The sequence below is a fragment of the Amblyomma americanum genome, chromosome 9 (genome assembly GCF_052857255.1).
Source record: "Amblyomma americanum isolate KBUSLIRL-KWMA chromosome 9, ASM5285725v1, whole genome shotgun sequence".
In the NCBI taxonomy this organism is placed as follows: domain Eukaryota; kingdom Metazoa; phylum Arthropoda; class Arachnida; order Ixodida; family Ixodidae; genus Amblyomma; species Amblyomma americanum.
In genome coordinates, this window is record NC_135505.1 from 8,595,693 (window position 1) to 8,616,981 (window position 21,289).

The following is a 21,289-nucleotide window of genomic DNA, read 5'->3' on the forward strand; positions in this document are numbered from 1 at the left end:
ATTTTAAGCTTCCTCCCCGCCACAGCAAGCAGGGAGTGGTCGTCAGGTGTGCCGTGGCCCCCGAGCCGGCTCTGCTCCTAACAGGTGGACTCTCCGTTGATAAGACAACCTCTTCGCCTTGCGCTCGCTCCGTGGCGGCTTCACTGGGATATATAGCGGTGCGCTACGCGTTGGTTGATCAGCCTCGCCATGGAAGTTACCGACGAAGAGTCTATAATTGAATCTAGTTGCTCTACTGCTTCGGAACAGTTAAATTTTAAGCTTGCTCTCCGCCGCAGCTAGGAGGGAGTCGTCGTCAGATGTGCCCTGGCCCCCGAGCCAGCTCTGCTCCTAACAGGTGGTCTCTCCGTTGATAAGACGACCTCTTCGCCTTCCGCTCGCTCCGTGGCGGCTTCACTGGGATATATAGCGGTGCGCTACGCGTTGGTTGATCAGCCTCGCCATGAATGTTACCCAAGAAGAGTCTATATCTGAATCTAGTTGCTCTACTGTTTCGGAACAGTTAAATTTTAAGGTTGCTCCCCGCCGCAGCTAGGAGGGAGTCGTCGTCATGTGTGCCGTGGCCCCCGAGCCGGCTCTGCTCCTAACAGGTGGTCTCTCCGTTGATAAGACGACCTCTTAGCCTTGCGCTCGCTCAGTGGCGGCTTCACTGGGATATATAGCGATGCGTTACGCGTTGGTTGATCAGCCTCGCCATGGAAGTTACCGACGAAGAGTCTATAATTGAATCTAGTTGCTCTGCTGCTTCGGAACAGTTAGATTTTAAGCTTGCTCCCCGCCGCCCCTAGGAGGGAGCCGTCGTCAGGCGTGCCCTGGCCCCCGAGCCGGCTCTGCTTCTAACAGGTGGTCTCTCCGTTGATAAGACGACCTCTTCGCCTTGCGCTCGCTCCGTGGCGGCTTCACTGGGATATATAGCGATGCGCTACGCGTTGGTTGATCAGCCTCGCAATGGAAGTTACCGACGAAGAGTCTATTATTGAATCTAGTTGCTCTACTGCTTCGGAACAGTTAAATTTTAAGCTTCCTCCCCGCCACAGCAAGCAGGGAGTGGTCGTCAGGTGTGCCGTGGCCCCCGAGCCAGATCTGCTCCTAACAGGTGGTCTCTCCGTTGATAAGACGACCTCTTAGCCTTGCGCTCGCTCCGTGGCGGCTTCACTGGGATATATAGCGGTGCGCTACGCGTTGGTTGGTCAGCCTTGGCATGGAAGTTACCGACGAAGAGTCTATATCTGAATCTAGTTGCTCTACTGCTTCGGAACAGTTAAATTTTAAGTTTGCTCCATGCCGCAGATAGGAGGGAGTCGTCGCCAGATGTGCCGTGGCCTCCGAGCCGGCTCTGCTCCTAACAGGGGGTCTCTCCGTTGATAAGACGACTTCTTCGCCTTCCGCTCGCTCCGTGGCGGCTTCACTGGGATATATAGCGGTGCGCTACCCGTTGGTTGATCAGGCTCGCCATGGAAGTTACCGACGAAGAGTCTATATATGAATGTAGTTGCTCTACTGCTTCGGAACAGTTAAATTTTAAGCTTGCTCCTCGCCGCCCCTACGAGGGAGCCGTCGTCAGGTGTGCCCTGGCCCCCGAGCCGGCTCTGCTCCTAACAGGTCCTCTCCATTGATAAGACGACCTCTTCGCCTTGCGCTCGCTCCGTGGCGGCTTCACTGGGATATATAGCGGTGCGCTACGCGTTGGTTGATCAGCCTCGCCATGGAAGTTACCGACGAAGAGTCTATAATTGAATCTAGTTGGTCTACTGCTTCGGAACAGTTAAATTTTAAGCTTGCTCCCCGCCGCCCCTAGGAGGGAGCCGTCGTCAGGCGTGCCCTGGCCCCCGAGTCGGCTCTGCTCCTAACAGGTGGTCCCTCCGTTGATAAGACGACCTCTTCGCCTTGCGCTCGCTCCGTGGCGGCTTCACTGGGATATATAGCGGTGCACTACGCGTTGGTTTGTCAGCCTCGACATGGAAGTTACCGACGAAGAGTCTCTATCTGAATCTAGTTGCTCTACTGCTTCGGAACAGTTAAATTTTAAGCTTCCTCCCCGCCACAGCTAGCAGGGAGTGGTCGTCAGGTGTGCCGTGGCCCCCGAGCCGGCTCTGCTCCTAACAGGTGGTCTCTCCGTTGATAAGACGACCTCTTCGCCTTGCGCTCGCTCCGTGGCGGCTTCACTGGGATATATAGCGGTGCGCTACGCGTTGGTTGATCAGCCTCGCCATGGAAGTTACCGACGAAGAGTCTATAATTGAATCTAGTTGCTCTGCTGCTTCGGAACAGTTAGATTTTAAGCTTGCTCCCCGCCGCAGCTAGGAGAGAGTCGTCGTCCGGTGTGCCGTGGCCCCCGAGCCGGCTCTGCTCCTAACACGTGGACTCTCCGTTGAGAAGAAGACCTCTTCGCCTTGCGCTCGCTCCATGGCGGCTTCACTGGGATATATAGCGGTGCGCTACGCGTTGGTTGATCAGCCTCGCCATGGAAGGTACCGACGAAGAGTCTATGATTGAATCTAGTTGCTCTACTGCCTCGGAACAGTTAAATGTTAAGCTTGCTCCCCGCCACTGCTAGGAGGGAGTGGTCGTCAGGTGTGCCGTGGCCCCCGAGCCGGCTCTGCTCCTAACAGGTGGTCTCTCCGTTGATAAGACGACCTGTTCGCCTCCCGCTCGCTCCGTGGCGGCTTCACTGGGATATATAGCGGTGCGCTACGCGTTGGTTGGTCAGCCTCGGCATGGAAGTTACCGACGAAGGGTCTATAATTGAATCTAGTTGCTCTGCTGCTTCGGAACAGTTAGATTTTAAGCTTGCTCCCCGCCGCAGGTAGGAGGGAGTCATCGTCATGTGTGCCGTGGCCCCCGAGCCGGCTCTGCTCCTAACAGGTGGTCTCTCCGTTGATAAGACGACCTCTTAGCCTTGCGCTCGCTCCGTGGCGGCTTCACTGGGATATATAGAGATGTGTTACGCGTTGGTTGATCAGCCTCGCCATGGAAGTTACCGACGAAGAGTCTATAAATGAATCTAGTTGCTCTACTGCTTCGGAACACTTAGATTTTAAGCTAGCTCCCCGCCGCAGCTAGGAGGGAGTCGTCGTCAGGTGTGCCGTGGCCCCCGAGCCGGCTCTGCTCCTAACAGGTGGTCTCTCCGTTGATAAGACGACCTCTTCGCCTTGCGCTCGCTCCGTGGCGGCTTCACTGGGATATATAGCGGTGCGCTACGCGTTGGTTGATCAGCCTCGCCATGAATGTTACCGAAGAAGAGTCTATATCTGAATCTAGTTGCTCTACTGTTTCGGAACAGTTAAATTTTAAGGTTGCTCCCCGCCGCAGCTAGGAGGGCGTCGTCGTCAGATGTGCCGTGGCCCCCGAGCCGGCTCTGCTCCTAACAGGTGTTCTCTCCGTTGATAAGACGACGTCTTCGCCTTGCTCTCGCTCCGTGGCGGCTTAACTGGGATATATAGCGGTGCGCTACGCGTTGGTTGATCAGCCTCGCCATGGAAGTTACCGACGAAGAGTCTATTATTGAATCTAGTTGCTCTACTGGTTCGGAACAGTTAAATTTTAAGCTTCCTCCCCGCCACAGCAAGCAGGGAGTGGTCGTCAGGTGTGCCGTGGCCCCCGAGCCGGCTCTGCTCCTAACAGGTGGACTCTCCGTTGATAAGACAACCTCTTCGCCTTGCGCTCGCTCCGTGGCGGCTTCACTGGGATATATAGCGGTGCGCTACGCGTTGGTTGATCAGCCTCGCCATGGAAGTTACCGACGAAGAGTCTATAATTGAACCTAGTTGCTGTACTGCTTCGGAACAGTTAAATTTTAAGCTTGCTCTCCGCCGCAGCTAGGAGGGAGTCGTCGTCAGATGTGCCCTGGCCCCCGAGCCAGTTCTGCTCCTAACAGGTGGTCTCTCCGTTGATAAGACGACCTCTTCGCCTTCCGCTCGCTCCGTGGCGGCTTCACTGGGATATATAGCGGTGCGCTACGCGTTGGTTGATCAGCCTCGCCATGAATGTTACCCAAGAAGAGTCTATATCTGAATCTAGTTGCTCTACTGTTTCGGAACAGTTAAATTTTAAGGTTGCTCCCCGCCGCAGCTAGGAGGGAGTCGTCGTCATGTGTGCCGTGGCCCCCGAGCCGGCTCTGCTCCTAACAGGTGGTCTCTCCGTTGATAAGACGACCTCTTAGCCTTGCGCTCGCTCAGTGGCGGCTTCACTGGGATATATAGCGATGCGTTACGCGTTGGTTGATCAGCCTCGCCATGGAAGTTACCGACGAAGAGTCTATAATTGAATCTAGTTGCTCTGCTGCTTCGGAACAGTTAGATTTTAAGCTTGCTCCCCGCCGCCCCTAGGAGGGAGTCGTCGTCATGTGTGCCCTGGCCCCCGAGCCGGCTCTGCTTCTAACAGGTGGTCTCTCCGTTGATAAGACGACCTCTTCGCCTTGCGCTCGCTCCGTGGCGGCTTCACTGGGATATATAGCGGTGCGCTACGCGTTGGTTGATCAGCCTCGCCATGGAAGTTACCGACGAAGAGTCTGTAAATGAATCTACTTGCTCTACCGCTTCGGAACAGTTAAATTTTAAGCTTGCTCCCCGCCGCCCCTAGGAGGGAGCCGTCGTCAGGCGTGCCCTGGCCACCGAGCCAGATCTGCTCCTAACAGGTGGTCTCTCCGTTGATAAGACGACCTCTTCGCCTTGCGCTCGCTCCGTGGCGGCTTCACTGGGATATATAGCGGTGCGCTACGCGTTGGTTGGTCAGCCTCGCCATGGCAGTTACCGACGAAGAGTCTATATCTGAATCTAGTTGCTCTACCGCTTCGGAACAGTTAAATTTTAAGTTTGCTCCATGCCGCAGCTAGGAGGGAGTCGTCGTCAGATGTGCCGTGGCCTCCGAGCCGGCTCTGCTCCTAACAGGGGGTCTCTCCGTTGATAAGACGACTTCTTCGCCTTCCGCTCGCTCCGTGGCGGCTTCACTGGGATATATAGCGGTGCGCTACCCGTTGGTTGATCAGGCTCGCCATGGAAGTTACCGACGAAGAGTCTATATATGAATGTAGTTGCTCTACTGCTTCGGAACAGTTAAATTTTAAGCTTGCTCCCCGCCGCAGCTAGGAGGGAGTCGTCGTGAGGTGTGCCGTGGCCCACGAGGCGGCTCTGCTCGTAACAGGTGGTCTCTCCGTTGATAAGACGACCTCTTCGCCTTCTGCTCGCTCCGTGGCGGCTTCACTGGGATATATGGCGATGCGCTACGCTTTGGTTGATCAGCCTCGCCATGGAAGTTACCGACGAAGAGTCTATAGTTGAATCTAGTTGCTCTACTGCTTCGGAACAGTTAGATTTTAAGCTTGCTCCCCGCGGAAGCTAGGAGAGAGTCGTCAGGTGTGCCGTGGCCTACGAGCCGGCTCTGCTCCTAACAGGTGGTCTCTCCGTTGATAAGACGACCTCTTCGCCTTGCGCTCGCTCCGTGGCGGCTTCACTGGGATATATAGCGTTGCGCTACGCGTTGGTTGATCAGCCTCGCCATGGAAGTTACAGACCAAGAGTCTATAATTGAATCTAGTTGCTCTACTGCTTCGGAACAGTTAGATTTTAAGCTAGCTCCCCGCCGCAGCTAGGAGGGAGTCGTCGTCCGGTGTGCCGTGGCCCCCGAGCCGGCTCTGCTCCTAAAAGGTGGACTCTCCGTTGAGAAGAAGACCTCTTCGCCTTGCGCTCGCTCCGTGGCGGCTTCACTGGGATATATAGCGGTGCGCTACGCGTTGGTTGATCAGCCTCGCCATGGCAGTTACCGACGAAGAGTCTGTAATTGAATCTACTTGCTCTACCGCTTCGGAACAGTTAAATTTTAAGCTTGCTCCACGCCGCAGCTAGGAGGGAGTCGTCGTCAGATGTGCCGTGGCCTCCGAGCCGGCTCTGCTCCTAACAGGGGGTCTCTCCGTTGATAAGACGACCTCTTCGCCTTCCGCTCGCTCCGTGGCGGCTTCACTGCGATATATAGCGTTGCGCTACGCGTTGGTTGATCAGCCTCGCCATGGAAGTTACCGACGAAGAGTCTATAATTGAATCTAGTTGCTCTACTGCTTCGGAACAGTTAGTTTTTAAGCTTGCTCCACGCCGCAGCTAGGAGGGAGTCGTCGTCAGATGTGCCGTGGCCTCCGAGCCGGCTCTGCTCCTAACAGGGGGTCTCTCCGTTGATAAGACGACCTCTTCGCCTTCCGCTCGCTCCGTGGCGGCTTCACTGGGATATATAGCGTTGCGCTACGCGTTGGTTGATCAGCCTCGCCATGGAAGTTACCGACGAAGAGTCTATAATTGAATCTAGTTGCTCTACTGCTTCGGAACAGTTAGATTTTAAGCTTGCTCCCCGCCGCAGCTAGGAGAGAGTCGTCGTCAGGTGTGCCGTGGCCCCCGAGCCGGCTCTGCTCCTAACAGGTGGACTCTCCGTTGAGAAGAAGACCTCTTCGCCTTGCGCTCGCTCCGTGGCGGCTTCACTGGGATATATAGCGGTGCGCTACGCGTTGATTGATCAGCCTCGCCATGAAAGTTACCGAAGAAGAGTCTATAATTGCATCTAGTTGCTCTACTGCTTCGGAACAGTTAGATTTTAAGCTAGCTCCCCGCCGCAGCTAGGAGGGAGTCGTCGTCAGGTGTGCCGTGGCCCCCGAGCCGGATCTGCTCCTAACAGGTGGACTCTCCGTTGAGAAGAAGACCTCTTCGCCTTGCGCTCGCTCCGTGGCGGCTTCACTGGGATATATAGCGGTGCGCTACGCGTTGGTTGATCAGCCTCGCCATGGAAGTTACCGACGAAGAGTCTGTAATTGAATCTACTTGCTCTACCGCTTCGGAACAGTTAGATTTTAAGCTAGCTCCCCGCCGCAGCTAGGAGGGAGTCGTCGTCAGGTGTGCCGTGGCCCCCGAGCCGGCTCTGCTCCTAACAGGTGCACTCTCCGTTGATAAGACGACCTCTTCGCCTTGCGCTCGCTCCATGGCGGCTTCACTGGGTTATATAGCGGTGCGCTACGCGTTGGTTGATCAGCCTCGCCATGGAAGTTACCGACGAAGAGCCTATAGTTGAATCTAGTTGCTCTGCTGCTTCGGAACAGTTAAATTTTAAGCTTGCTCCCCGCCGCAGCTAGGAGGGAGTCGTCGTCAGGTGTGCCGTGGCCCCCGAGCCGGCTCTGCTCCTAACAGGTGGTCTCTCCGTTGATAAGACGACCTCTTCGGCTTCCGCTCGCTCCTTGGCGGCTTCACTGGGATATATAGCGGTGCGCTACGCGTTGGTTGATCAGCCTCGCCATGGAAGTTACCGACGAAGAGTCTATAATTGAATCCACTTGCTCTACTGCTTCGGAACAGTTAAATTTTAAGTTTGCTCCCCGTCGCCCCTAGGAGTGAGCCGTCGTCAGGTGTGCCCTGGCCCCCGAGCCGGCTCTGTTCCTAACAGGTGGTCTCTCCGTTGATAAGACGATCTCTTCGCCTTGCGCTCGCTCCGTGGCGGCTTCACTGGGATATATAGCGGTGCGCTACGCGTTGGTTGGTCAGCCTCGGCATGGAAGTTACCGACGAAGAGTCTATATCTGAATGTAGTTGCTCTACTGCTTCGGAACAGTTAAATTTTAAGCTTGCTCCCCGCCGCAGCTAGGAGGGAGTCGTCGTCAGATGTGCCGTGGCCACCGAGCCGGCTCTGCTCCTAACAGGTGGTCTCTCCGTTGATAAGACGACCTCTTCGCCTTGCGCTCGCTCCTTGGCGGCTTCACTGGGATATATAGCGGTGCGCTCCGCGTTGGTTGATCAGCCTCGCCATGGAAGTTACCGACAAAGAGTCTGTAATTGAATCTACTTGCTCTAGCGCTTCGGAACAGTTAAATTTTAAGCTTGCTCCCCGCCGCCCCTAGCAGGGAGCCGTCGTCAGGCGTGCCCTGGCCCCCGAGCCGGCTCTGCTCCTAACAGGTGGTCTCTCCGTTGATAAGACGAGCTCTTCGCCTTGCGCTCGCTCCATGGCGGCTTCACTGGGATATATAGCGGTGCGCTACGCGTTGGTTGATCAGCCTCGCCATGGAAGTTACCGACGAAGAGTCTATAAATGAATCTAGTTGCTCTACTGCTTCGGAACACTTAGATTTTAAGCTAGCTCCCCGCCGCAGCTAGGAGGGAGTCGTCGTCAGGTGTGCCGTGGCCCCCGAGCCGGCTCTGCTCCTAACAGGTGGTCTCTCCGTTGATAAGACGACCTCTTCGCCTTGCGCTCGCTCCGTGGCGGCTTCACTGGGATATATAGCGGTGCGCTACGCGTTGGTTGATCAGCCTCGCCATGAATGTTACCGAAGAAGAGTCTATATCTGAATCTAGTTGCTCTACTGTTTCGGAACAGTTAAATTTTAAGGTTGCTCCCCGCCGCAGCTAGGAGGGCGTCGTCGTCAGATGTGCCGTGGCCCCCGAGCCGGCTCTGCTCCTAACAGGTGTTCTCTCCGTTGATAAGACGACGTCTTCGCCTTGCTCTCGCTCCGTGGCGGCTTCACTGGGATATATAGCGATGCGTTACGCGTTGGTTGATCAGCCTCGCCATGGAAGTTACCGACGAAGAGTCTATAAATGAATCTAGTTGCTCTACTGCTTCGGAACACTTAGATTTTAAGCTAGCTCCCGGCCGCAGCTAGGAGGGAGTCGTCGTCAGGTGTGCCGTGGCCCCCGAGCCGGCTCTGCTCCTAACAGGTGGTCTCTCCGTTGATAAGACGACCTCTTCGCCTTGCGCTCGCTCCGTGGCGGCTTCACTGGGATATATAGCGGTGCGCTACGCGTTGGTTGATCAGCCTCGCCATGAATGTTACCGAAGAAGAGTCTATATCTGAATCTAGTTGCTCTACTGTTTCGGAACAGTTAAATTTTAAGGTTGCTCCCCGCCGCAGCTAGGAGGGCGTCGTCGTCAGATGTGCCGTGGCCCCCGAGCCGGCTTTGCTCCTAACAGGTGTTCTCTCCGTTGATAAGACGACGTCTTCGCCTTGCTCTCGCTCCGTGGCGGCTTAACTGGGATATATAGCGGTGCGCTACGCGTTGGTTGATCAGCCTCGCCATGGAAGTTACCGACGAAGAGTCTATTATTGAATCTAGTTGCTCTACTGCTTCGGAACAGTTAAATTTTAAGCTTCCTCCCCGCCACAGCAAGCAGGGAGTGGTCGTCAGGTGTGCCGTGGCCCCCGAGCCGGCTCTGCTCCTAACAGGTGGACTCTCCGTTGATAAGACAACCTCTTCGCCTTGCGCTCGCTCCGTGGCGGCTTCACTGGGATATATAGCGGTGCGCTACGCGTTGGTTGATCAGCCTCGCCATGGAAGTTACCGACGAAGAGTCTATAATTGAACCTAGTTGCTCTACTGCTTCGGAACAGTTAAATTTTAAGCTTGCTCTCCGCCGCAGCTAGGAGGGAGTCGTCGTCAGATGTGCCCTGGCCCCCGAGCCAGCTCTGCTCCTAACAGGTGGTCTCTCCGTTGATAAGACGACCTCTTCGCCTTCCGCTCGCTCCGTGGCGGCTTCACTGGGATATATAGCGGTGCGCTACGCGTTGGTTGATCAGCCTCGCCATGAATGTTACCCAAGAAGAGTCTATATCTGAATCTAGTTGCTCTACTGTTTCGGAACAGTTAAATTTTAAGCTTGCTCCCCGCCGCCCCTAGGAGGGAGTCGTCGTCATGTGTGCCCTGGCCCCCGAGCCGGCTCTGCTTCTAACAGGTGGTCTCTCCGTTGATAAGACGACCTCTTCGCCTTGCGCTCGCTCCGTGGCGGCTTCACTGGGATATATAGCGGTGCGCTACGCGTTGGTTGATCAGCCTCGCCATGGAAGTTACCGACGAAGAGTCTGTAAATGAATCTACTTGCTCTACCGCTTCGGAACAGTTAAATTTTAAGCTTGCTCCCCGCCGCCCCTAGGAGGGAGCCGTCGTCAGGCGTGCCCTGGCCACCGAGCCAGATCTGCTCCTAACAGGTGGTCTCTCCGTTGATAAGACGACCTCTTCGCCTTGCGCTCGCTCCGTGGCGGCTTCACTGGGATATATAGCGGTGCGCTACGCGTTGGTTGGTCAGCCTCGCCATGGCAGTTACCGACGAAGAGTCTATATCTGAATCTAGTTGCTCTACCGCTTCGGAACAGTTAAATTTTAAGTTTGCTCCATGCCGCAGCTAGGAGGGAGTCGTCGTCAGATGTGCCGTGGCCTCCGAGCCGGCTCTGCTCCTAACAGGGGGTCTCTCCGTTGATAAGACGACTTCTTCGCCTTCCGCTCGCTCCGTGGCGGCTTCACTGGGATATATAGCGGTGCGCTACCCGTTGGTTGATCAGGCTCGCCATGGAAGTTACCGACGAAGAGTCTATATATGAATGTAGTTGCTCTACTGCTTCGGAACAGTTAAATTTTAAGCTTGCTCCCCGCCGCAGCTAGGAGGGAGTCGTCGTGAGGTGTGCCGTGGCCCACGAGGCGGCTCTGCTCGTAACAGGTGGTCTCTCCGTTGATAAGACGACCTCTTCGCCTTCTGCTCGCTCCGTGGCGGCTTCACTGGGATATATGGCGATGCGCTACGCTTTGGTTGATCAGCATCGCCATGGAAGTTACCGACGAAGAGTCTATAGTTGAATCTAGTTGCTCTACTGCTTCGGAACAGTTAGATTTTAAGCTTGCTCCCCGCGGAAGCTAGGAGAGAGTCGTCAGGTGTGCCGTGGCCTACGAGCCGGCTCTGCTCCTAACAGGTGGTCTCTCCGTTGATAAGACGACCTCTTCGCCTTGCGCTCGCTCCGTGGCGGCTTCACTGGGATATATAGCGTTGCGCTACGCGTTGGTTGATCAGCCTCGCCATGGAAGTTACCGACCAAGAGTCTATAATTGAATCTAGTTGCTCTACTGCTTCGGAACAGTTAGATTTTAAGCTAGCTCCCCGCCGCAGCTAGGAGGGAGTCGTCGTCCGGTGTGCCGTGGCCCCCGAGCCGGCTCTGCTCCTAAAAGGTGGACTCTCCGTTGAGAAGAAGACCTCTTCGCCTTGCGCTCGCTCCGTGGCGGCTTCACTGGGATATATAGCGGTGCGCTACGCGTTGGTTGATCAGCCTCGCCATGGCAGTTACCGACGAAGAGTCTGTAATTGAATCTACTTGCTCTACCGCTTCGGAACAGTTAAATTTTAAGCTTGCTCCACGCCGCAGCTAGGAGGGAGTCGTCGTCAGATGTGCCGTGGCCTCCGAGCCGGCTCTGCTCCTAACAGGGGGTCTCTCCGTTGATAAGACGACCTCTTCGCCTTCCGCTCGCTCCGTGGCGGCTTCACTGGGATATATAGCGTTGCGCTACGCGTTGGTTGATCAGCCTCGCCATGGAAGTTACCGACGAAGAGTCTATAATTGAATCTAGTTGCTCTACTGCTTCGGAACAGTTAGTTTTTAAGCTTGCTCCACGCCGCAGCTAGGAGGGAGTCGTCGTCAGATGTGCCGTGGCCTCCGAGCCGGCTCTGCTCCTAACAGGGGGTCTCTCCGTTGATAAGACGACCTCTTCGCCTTCCGCTCGCTCCGTGGCGGCTTCACTGGGATATATAGCGTTGCGCTACGCGTTGGTTGATCAGCCTCGCCATGGAAGTTACCGACGAAGAGTCTATAATTGAATCTAGTTGCTCTACTGCTTCGGAACAGTTAGATTTTAAGCTTGCTCCCCGCCGCAGCTAGGAGAGAGTCGTCGTCAGGTGTGCCGTGGCCCCCGAGCCGGCTCTGCTCCTAACAGGTGGACTCTCCGTTGAGAAGAAGACCTCTTCGCCTTGCGCTCGCTCCGTGGCGGCTTCACTGGGATATATAGCGGTGCGCTACGCGTTGATTGATCAGCCTCGCCATGAAAGTTACCGAAGAAGAGTCTATAATTGAATCTAGTTGCTCTACTGCTTCGGAACAGTTAGATTTTAAGCTAGCTCCCCGCCGCAGCTAGGAGGGAGTCGTCGTCAGGTGTGCCGTGGCCCCCGAGCCGGATCTGCTCCTAACAGGTGGACTCTCCGTTGAGAAGAAGACCTCTTCGCCTTGCGCTCGCTCCGTGGCGGCTTCACTGGGATATATAGCGGTGCGCTACGCGTTGGTTGATCAGCCTCGCCATGGAAGTTACCGACGAAGAGTCTGTAATTGAATCTACTTGCTCTACCGCTTCGGAACAGTTAGATTTTAAGCTAGCTCCCCGCCGCAGCTAGGAGGGAGTCGTCGTCAGGTGTGCCGTGGCCCCCGAGCCGGCTCTGCTCCTAACAGGTGTACTCTCCGTTGATAAGACGACCTCTTCGCCTTGCGCTCGCTCCATGGCGGCTTCACTGGGTTATATAGCGGTGCGCTACGCGTTGGTTGATCAGCCTCGCCATGGAAGTTACCGACGAAGAGCCTATAGTTGAATCTAGTGGCTCTGCTGCTTCGGAACAGTTAAATTTTAAGCTTGCTCCCCGCCGCAGCTAGGAGGGAGTCGTCGTCAGGTGTGCCGTGGCCCCCGAGCCGGCTCTGCTCCTAACAGGTGGTCTCTCCGTTGATAAGACGACCTCTTCGGCTTCCGCTCGCTCCTTGGCGGCTTCACTGGGATATATAGCGGTGCGCTACGCGTTGGTTGATCAGCCTCGCCATGGAAGTTACCGACGAAGAGTCTATAATTGAATCCACTTGCTCTACTGCTTCGGAACAGTTAAATTTTAAGTTTGCTCCCCGTCGCCCCTAGGAGTGAGCCGTCGTCAGGTGTGCCCTGGCCCCCGAGCCGGCTCTGTTCCTAACAGGTGGTCTCTCCGTTGATAAGACGATCTCTTCGCCTTGCGCTCGCTCCGTGGCGGCTTCACTGGGATATATAGCGGTGCGCTACGCGTTGGTTGGTCAGCCTCGGCATGGAAGTTACCGACGAAGAGTCTATATCTGAATGTAGTTGCTCTACTGCTTCGGAACAGTTAAATTTTAAGCTTGCTCCCCGCCGCAGCTAGGAGGGAGTCGTCGTCAGATGTGCCGTGGCCACCGAGCCGGCTCTGCTCCTAACAGGTGGTCTCTCCGTTGATAAGACGACCTCTTCGCCTTGCGCTCGCTCCTTGGCGGCTTCACTGGGATATATAGCGGTGCGCTCCGCGTTGGTTGATCAGCCTCGCCATGGAAGTTACCGACAAAGAGTCTGTAATTGAATCTACTTGCTCTACCGCTTCGGAACAGTTAAATTTTAAGCTTGCTCCCCGCCGCCCCTAGCAGGGAGCCGTCGTCAGGCGTGCCCTGGCCCCCGAGCCGGCTCTGCTCCTAACAGGTGGTCTCTCCGTTGATAAGACGAGCTCTTCGCCTTGCGCTCGCTCCATGGCGGCTTCACTGGGATATATAGCGGTGCGCTACGCGTTGGTTGATCAGCCTCGCCATGGAAGTTACCGACGAAGAGTCTATAGTTGAATCTAGTTGCTCTGCTGCTTCGGAACAGTTAAATTTTAAGCTTGCTCCCCGCCGCAGCTAGGAGGGAGTCGTCGTCAGGTGTGCCGTGACCCCCGAGCCGGCTCTGCTCCTAACAGGTGGTCTCTCCGTTGATAAGACGACCTCTTCGGCTTCCGCTCGCTCCGTGGCGGCTTCACTGGGATATATAGCGGTGCGCTACGCGTTGGTTGATCAGCCTCGCCATGGAAGTTACCGACGAAGAGTCTATAATTGAATCCACTTGCTCTACTGCTTCGGAACAGTTAAATTTTAAGTTTGCTCCCCGTCGCCCCTAGGAGTGAGCCGTCGTCAGGCGTGCCCTGGCCCCCGAGCCGGCTCTGTTCCTAACAGGTGGTCTCTCCGTTGATAAGACGACCTCTTCGCCTTGCGCTCGCTCCGTAGCGGCTTCACTGGGATATATAGCGGTGCGCTACGCGTTGGTTGATCAACCTCGCCATGGAAGTTACCGATGAAGAGTCTATATCTGAATCTAGTTGCTCTACTGCTTCGGAACAGTTAAATTTTAAGCTAGCTCCCCGCCGCAGCTAGGAGGGAGTCGTCGTCAGGTGTGCCGTGGCCTCCGAGCCCGCTATGCTCCTAACAGGTGGACTCTCCGTTGATAAGACGACCTCTTCGCCTTCCGCTCGCTCCGTGGCGGCTTCACTGGGATATATAGCGGTGCGCTACGCGTTGGTTGATCAGCCTCGCCATGAAAGTTACCGAAGAAGAGTCTATATCTGAATATAGTTGCTCTACTGTTTCGGAACAGTTAAATTTTAAGCTTGCTCCCCGCCGCAGCTAGGAGGGAGTCGTCGTCCGGTGTGCCGTGGCCCCCGAGCCGGCTCTGCTCCTAACAGGTGGACTCTCCGTTGAGAAGAAGACCTCTTCGCCTTCCGCTCGCTCCGTGGCGGCTTCACTGGGATATATAGCGGTGCGCTACGCGTTGGTTGATCAGCCTCGCCATGGAAGTTACCGACGAAGAGTCTGTAATTGAATCTACTTACTCTACCGCTTCGGAACAGTTAAATTTTAAGCTTGCTCCCCGCCGCCCCTAGGAGGAAGCGTCGTCAGGCGTGCCGTGGCCCCCGAGCCGGCTCTGCTCCTAACAGGTGGTCTCTCCGTTGATAAGACGACCTCTTCGCCTTGCGCTCGCTCCGTGGCGGCTTCACTGGGATATATAGCGGTGCACTACGCGTTGGTTGGTCAGCCTCGGCATGGAAGTTACCAACGAAGAGTCTCTATCTGAATCTAGTTGCTCTACTGCTTCGGAACAGTTAAATTTTAAGCTTGCTCCACGCCGCAGCTAGGAAGGAGTCGTCGTCCGGTGTGCCGTGGCCCCCGAGCCGGCTCTGCTCCTAACACGTGGACTCTCCGTTGAGAAGAAGACCTCTTCGTCTTGCGCTCGCTCCGTGGCGGCTTCACTGGGATATATAGCGGTGCGCTACGCGTTGGTTGATCAGCCTCGCCATGGAAGTTACCGACGAAGAGTCTATAATTGAATCTAGTTGCTCTACTGCTTCGGAACAGTTAAATTTTAAGCTTCCTCCCCGCTACAGCTAGGAGGGAGTGGTAGTCAGGTGTGCCGTGGCCCCCGAGCCGGCTCTGCTTCTAACAGGTGGTCTCTCCGTTGATAAGACGACCTCTTCGCCTTGCGCTCGCTCCGTGGCGGCTTCACTGGGATATATAGCGGTGCGCTACGCGTTGGTTGATCAGCCTCGCCATGGAAGTTACCGACGAAGAGTCTATAATTGAATCTAGTTGCTCTGCTGCTTCGGAACAGTTAGATTTTAAGCTTACTCCCCGCCGCAGCTAGGAGAGGGTCGTCGTCCGGTGTGCCGTGGCCCCCGAGCCGGCTCTGCTCCTAAAACGTGGACTCTCCGTTGAGAAGAAGACCTCTTCGCCTTGCGCTCGCTCCGTGGCGGCTTCACTGGGATATATAGCGGTGCGCTACGCGTTGGTTGATCAGCCACGCCATGGAAGATACCCACGAAGAGTCTATGATTGAATCTAGTTGCTCTACTGCCTCGGAACAGTTAAATGTTAAGCTTGCTCCCAGCCACAGCTAGGAGGGAGTGGTCGTCAGGTGTGCCGTGGCCCCCGAGCCGGCTCTGCTCCTAACAGGTGGTCTCTCCGTTGATAAGACGACCTCTTCGCCTTCCGCTCGCTCCGTGGCGGCTTCACTGGGATATATAGTGGTGCGCTACGCGTTGGTTGGTCAGCCTCGGCATGGAAGTTACCGACGAAGAGTCTATAATTTAATCTAGTTGCTGTACTGCTTCGGAACAGTTAGATTTTAAGCTAGCTCCCAGCCGCAGCTAGGAGGGAGTCGTCGTCAGGTGTGCCGTGGCCCCCGAGCCGGCTCTGCTCCTAACAGGTGTACTCTCCGTTGATAAGAAGACCTCTTCGCCTTGCGCTCGCTCCATGGCGGCTTCACTGGGATATATAGCGGTGCGCTACGCGTTGGTTGATCAGCCTCGCCATGGAAGTTACCGACGAAGAGTCTATAGTTGAATCTAGTTGCCCTGCTGCTTCGGAACAGTTAAATTTTAAGCTTGCTCCCCGCCGCAGCTAGGAGGGAGTCGTCCTCAGGTGTGCCGTGGCCCCCGAGCCGGCTCTGCTCCTAACAGGTGGCCTCTCCGTTGATAAGACGACCTCTTCGGCTTCCGCTCGCTCCGTGGCGGCTTCACTGGGATATATAGCGGTGCGCTACGCGTTGGTTGATCAGCCTCGCCATGGAAGTTACCGACGAAGAGTCTATAATTGAATCCACTTGCTCTACTGCTTCGGAACAGTTAAATTTTAAGTTTGCTCCCCGTCGCCCCTAGGAGTGAGCCGTCGTCAGGTGTGCCCTGGCCCCCGAGCCGGCTCTGTTCCTAACAGGTGGTCTCTCCGTTGATAAGACGACCTCTTCGCCTTGCGCTCGCTCCGTGGCGGCTTCACTGGGATATATAGCGGTGCGCTACGCGTTGGTTGATCAACCTCGCCATGGAAGTTACCGATGAAGAGTCTATATCTGAATCTAGTTGCTCTACCGCTTCGGAACAGTTAAATTTTATGGTTGCTCCCCGCCGCAGCTAGGAGGGAGTCGTCGTCATGTGTGCCGTGGCCCCCGAGCCGGCTCTGCTCCTAACAGGTGGTCTCTCCGTTGATAAGACGACCTCTTAGCCTTGCGCTCGCTCCGTGGCGGCTTCACTGGGATATATAGCGATGCGTTACGCGTTGGGTGGTCAGCCCCGGCATGGAAGTTACCGACGAAGAGTCTATATCTGAATGTAGTTGCTCTACTGCTTCGGAACAGTTCAATTTTAAGCTTGCTCCCCGCCGCAGCTACGAGGGAGTCGTCGTCAGATGTGCCGTGGCCACCGAGCCCGCTATGCTCCTAACAGGTGGACTCTCCGTTGAAAAGACGACCTCTTCGCCTTCCGCTCGCTCCGTGGCGGCTTCACTGGGATATATAGCGGTGCGCTACGCGTTGGTTGATCAGCCTCGCCATGAAAGTTACCGAAGAAGAGTCTATATCTGAATCTAGTTGCTCTACTGTTTCGGAACAGTTAAATTTTATGGTTGCTCCCCGCCGCAGCTAGGAGGGAGTCGTCGTCAGGTGTGCCGTGGCCCCCGAGCCGGCTCTGCTCCTAACAGGTGGTCTCTCCGTTGATAAGACGACCTCTTCGCCTTGCGCTCGCCCCGTGGCGGCTTCACTGGGATATATAGCGGTGCACTACGCGTTGGTTGATCAGCCTCGCCATGGAAGTTACCGACGAAGAGTCTATAACTGAATCTAGTTGCTCTGCTGCTTCGGAACAGTTAGATTTTAAGCTTGCTCCCCGCCACAGCTAGGAGGGAGTGGCCGTCAGGTGTGCCGTGGCCCACGAGCCGGCTCTGCTCCTAACAGGTGGTCTCTCCGTTGATAAGACGACCTCTTCGCCTTGCGCTCGCTCCGTGGCGGCTTCACTGGGATATATAGCGGTGCGCTACGCGTTGGTTGATCAGCCTCGCCATGGAAGGTACCGACGAAGAGTCTATAATTGAATCTAGTTGCTCAACTGCCTCGGAACAGTTAAATGTTAAGCTTGCTCCCCGCCGCAGCTAGGAGGGAGTCGTCGTCCGGTGTGCCGTGTGCCCCGAGTCGGCTCTGCTCCTAACACGTGGACTCTCCGTTGAGAAGAAGACCTCTTCGCCTTGCGCTCGCTCCGTGGCGGCTTCACTGGGATATATAGCGGTGCGCTACGCGTTGGTTGATCAGCCTCGCCATGGAAGGTACCGACGAAGAGTTTATATTTGAATCCACTTGCTCTACTGCTTCGGAACAGTTAAATTTTAAGTTTGCTCCCCGTCGCCCCTAGGAGTGAGCCGTCGTCAGGTGTGCCCTGGCCCCCGAGCCGGCTCTGTTCCTAACAGGTGGTCTCTCCGTTGATAAGACGACCTCTTCGCCTTGCGCTCGCTCCGTGGCGGCTTCACTGGGATATATAGCGGTGCGCTACGCGTTGGTTGGTCAGCCTCGGCATGGAAGTTACCGACGAAGAGTCTATATCTGAATGTAGTTGCTCTACTGCTTCGGAACAGTTAAATTTTAGGCTTGCTCCCCGCCGCAGCTAGGAGGCAGTCGTCGTCAGATGTGCCGTGGCCACCGAGCAGGCTCTGCTCCTAACAGGTGGTCTCTCCATTGATAAGACGACCTCTTCGCCTTGCGCTCGCTCCGTGGCGGCTTCACTGGGATATATAGCGGTGCGCTACACGTTGGTTGATCAACCTCGCCATGGAAGTTACCGATGAAGAGTCTATATCTGAATCTAGTTGCTCTACTGCTTCGGAACAGTTAAATTTTATGGTTGCTCCCCGCCGCAGCTAGGAGGGAGTCGTCGTCATGTGTGCCGTGGCCCCCGAGCCGGCTCTGCTCCTAACAGGTGGCCTCTCCGTTGATAAGACGACCTCTTAGCCTTGCGCTCGCTCCGTGGCGGCTTCACTGGGATATATAGCGGTGCGCTACGCGTTGGTTGATCAGCCTCGCCATGGAAGTTACCGACGAAGAGTCTATAAATGAATCTAGTTGCTCTACTGCTTCGGAACACTTAGATTTTAAGCTAGCTCCCCGCCGCAGCTAGGAGGGAGTCGTCGTCAGGTGTGCCGTGGCCCCCGAGCCGGCTCTGCTCTTAACAGGTGGACTCTCCGTTGATATGACGACCTCTTCGCCTTGCGCTCGCTCCGTGGCGGCTTCACTGGGATATATAGCGGTGCGCTACGCGTTGGTAGATCAGCCTCGCCATGAAAGTTACCGAAGAAGAGTCTATATCTGAATATAGTTGCTCTACTGTTTCGGAACAGTTAAATTTTAAGCTTGCTCCTCGCCGCCCCTACGAGGGAGCCGTCGTCAGGTGTGCCCTGGCCCCCGAGCCGGCTCTGCTCCTAACAGGTCCTCTCCATTGATAAGACGACCTCTTCGCCTTGCGCTCGCTCCGTGGCGGCTTCACTGGGATATATAGCGGTGCGCTACGCGTTGGTTGATCAGCCTCGCCATGGAAGTTACCGACGAAGAGTCTATAATTGAATCTAGTTGGTCTACTGCTTCGGAACAGTTAAATTTTAAGCTTGCTCCCCGTCGCCCCTAGGAGGGAGCCGTCGTCAGGCGTGCCCTGGCCCCCGAGTCGGCTCTGCTCCTAACAGGTGGTCTCTCCGTTGATAAGACGACCTCTTCGCCTTGCGCTCGCTCCGTGGCGGCTTCACTGGGATATATAGCGGTGCACTACGCGTTGGTTGGTCAGCCTCGACATGGAAGTTACCGACGAAGAGTCTCTATCTGAATCTAGTTGCTCTACTGCTTCGGAACAGTTAAATTTTAAGCTTCCTCCCCGCCACAGCTAGCAGGGAGTGGTCGTCAGGTGTGCCGTGGCCCCCGAGCCGGCTCTGCTCCTAACAGGTGGTCTCTCCGTTGATAAGACGACCTCTTCGCCTTGCGCTCGCTCCGTGGCGGCTTCACTGGGATATATAGCGGTGCGCTACGCGTTGGTTGATCAGCCTCGCCATGGAAGTTACCGACGAAGAGTCTATAATTGAATCTAGTTGCTCTGCTGCTTCGGAACAGTTAGATTTTAAGCTTGCTCCCCGCCGCAGCTAGGAGAGAGTCGTCGTCCGGTGTGCCGTGGCCCCCGAGCCGGCTCTGCTCCTAACACGTGGACTCTCCGTTAAGAAGAAGACCTCTTCGCCTTGCGCTCGCTCCATGGCGGCTTCACTGGGATATATAGCGGTGCGCTACGCGTTGGTTGATCAGCCTCGCCATGGAAGGTACCGACGAAGAGTCTATGATTGAATCTAGTTGCTCTGCTGCTTCGAAACAGTTAGATTCTAAGCTTGCTCCCCGCCGCCGCTAGGAGGGAGTCGTCGTCATGTGTGCCGTGGCCTCCGAGCCGGCTCTGCTCCTAACAGGTGGTCTCTCCGTTGATAAGACGACCTCTTCGCCTTCCGCTCGCTCCGTGGCGGCTTCACTGGGATATATAGTGGTGCGCTACGCGTTGGTTGGTCAGCCTTGGCATGGAAGTTACCGACGAAGGGTCTATAATTGAATCTAGTTGCTCTGCTGCTTCGGAACAGTTAGATTTTAAGCTTGCTCCCCGCCGCAGCTAGGAGGGAGTCATCGTCATGTGTGCCGTGGCCGCCGAGCCGGCTCTGCTCCTAACAGGTGGTCTCTCCGTTGATAAGACGACCTCTTAGCCTTGCGCTCGCTCCGTGGCGGCTTCACTGGGATATATAGCGATGCGTTACGCGTTGGTTGATCAGCCTCGCCATGGAAGTTACCGACGAAGAGTCTATAAATGAATCTAGTTGCTCTACTGCTTCGGAACACTTAGATTTTAAGCTAGCTCCCCGCCGCAGCTAGGAGGGAGTCGTCGTGAGGTGTGCCGTGGCCCCCGAGCCGGCTCTGCTCCTAACAGGTGGTCTCTCCGTTGATAAGACGACCTCTTCGCCTTGCGCTCGCTCCGTGGCGGCTTCACTGGGATATATAGCGGTGCGCTACGCGTTGGTTTATCAGCCTCGCCATGAATGTTACCGAAGTAGAGTCTATATCTGAATCTAGTTGCTCTACTGTTTCGGAACAGTTAAATTTTAAGGTTGCTCCCCGCCGCAGCTAGGAGGGCGTCGTCGTCAGATGTGCCGTGGCCCCCGAGCCGGCTCTGCTCCTAACAGGTGTTCTCTCCGTTGATAAGACGACGTCTTCGCCTTGCTCTCGCTCCGTGGCGGCTTCACTGGGATATATAGCGGTGCGCTACGCGTTGGTTGATCAGCCTCGCCATGGAAGTTACCGACGAAGAGTCTATTATTGAATCTAGTTGCTCTACTGCTTCGGAACAGTTAAATTTTAAGCTTCCTCCCCGCCACAGCTAGCAGGGAGTGGTCGTCAGGTGTGCCGTGGCCCCCGAGCCGGCTCTGCTCCTAACAGGTGGTCTCTCCGTTGATAAGACGACCTCTTAGCCTTGCGCTCGCTCCGTGGCGGCTTCACTGGGATATATAGCGATGCGTTACGCGTTGGTTGATCAGCCTCGCCATGGAAGTTACCGAAGAAGAGTCTATAAAAGAATATAGTTGCTCTACTGCTTCGGAACACTTAGATTTTAAGCTAGCTCCCCGCCGCAGCTAGGAGGGAGTCGTCGTCAGGTGTGCCGTGGCCCCCGAGCCGGCTCTGCTCCTAACAGGTGGACTCTCCGTTGATAAGACAACCTCTTCGCCTTGCGCTCGCTCCGTGGCGGCTTCACTGGGATATATAGCGGTGCGCTACGCGTTGGTTGATCAGCCTCGCCATGGAAGTTACCGACGAAGAGTCTATAATTGAATCTAGTTGCTCTACTGCTTCGGAACAGTTAAATTTTAAGCTTGCTCTCCGCCGCAGCTAGGAGGGAGTCGTCGTCAGAT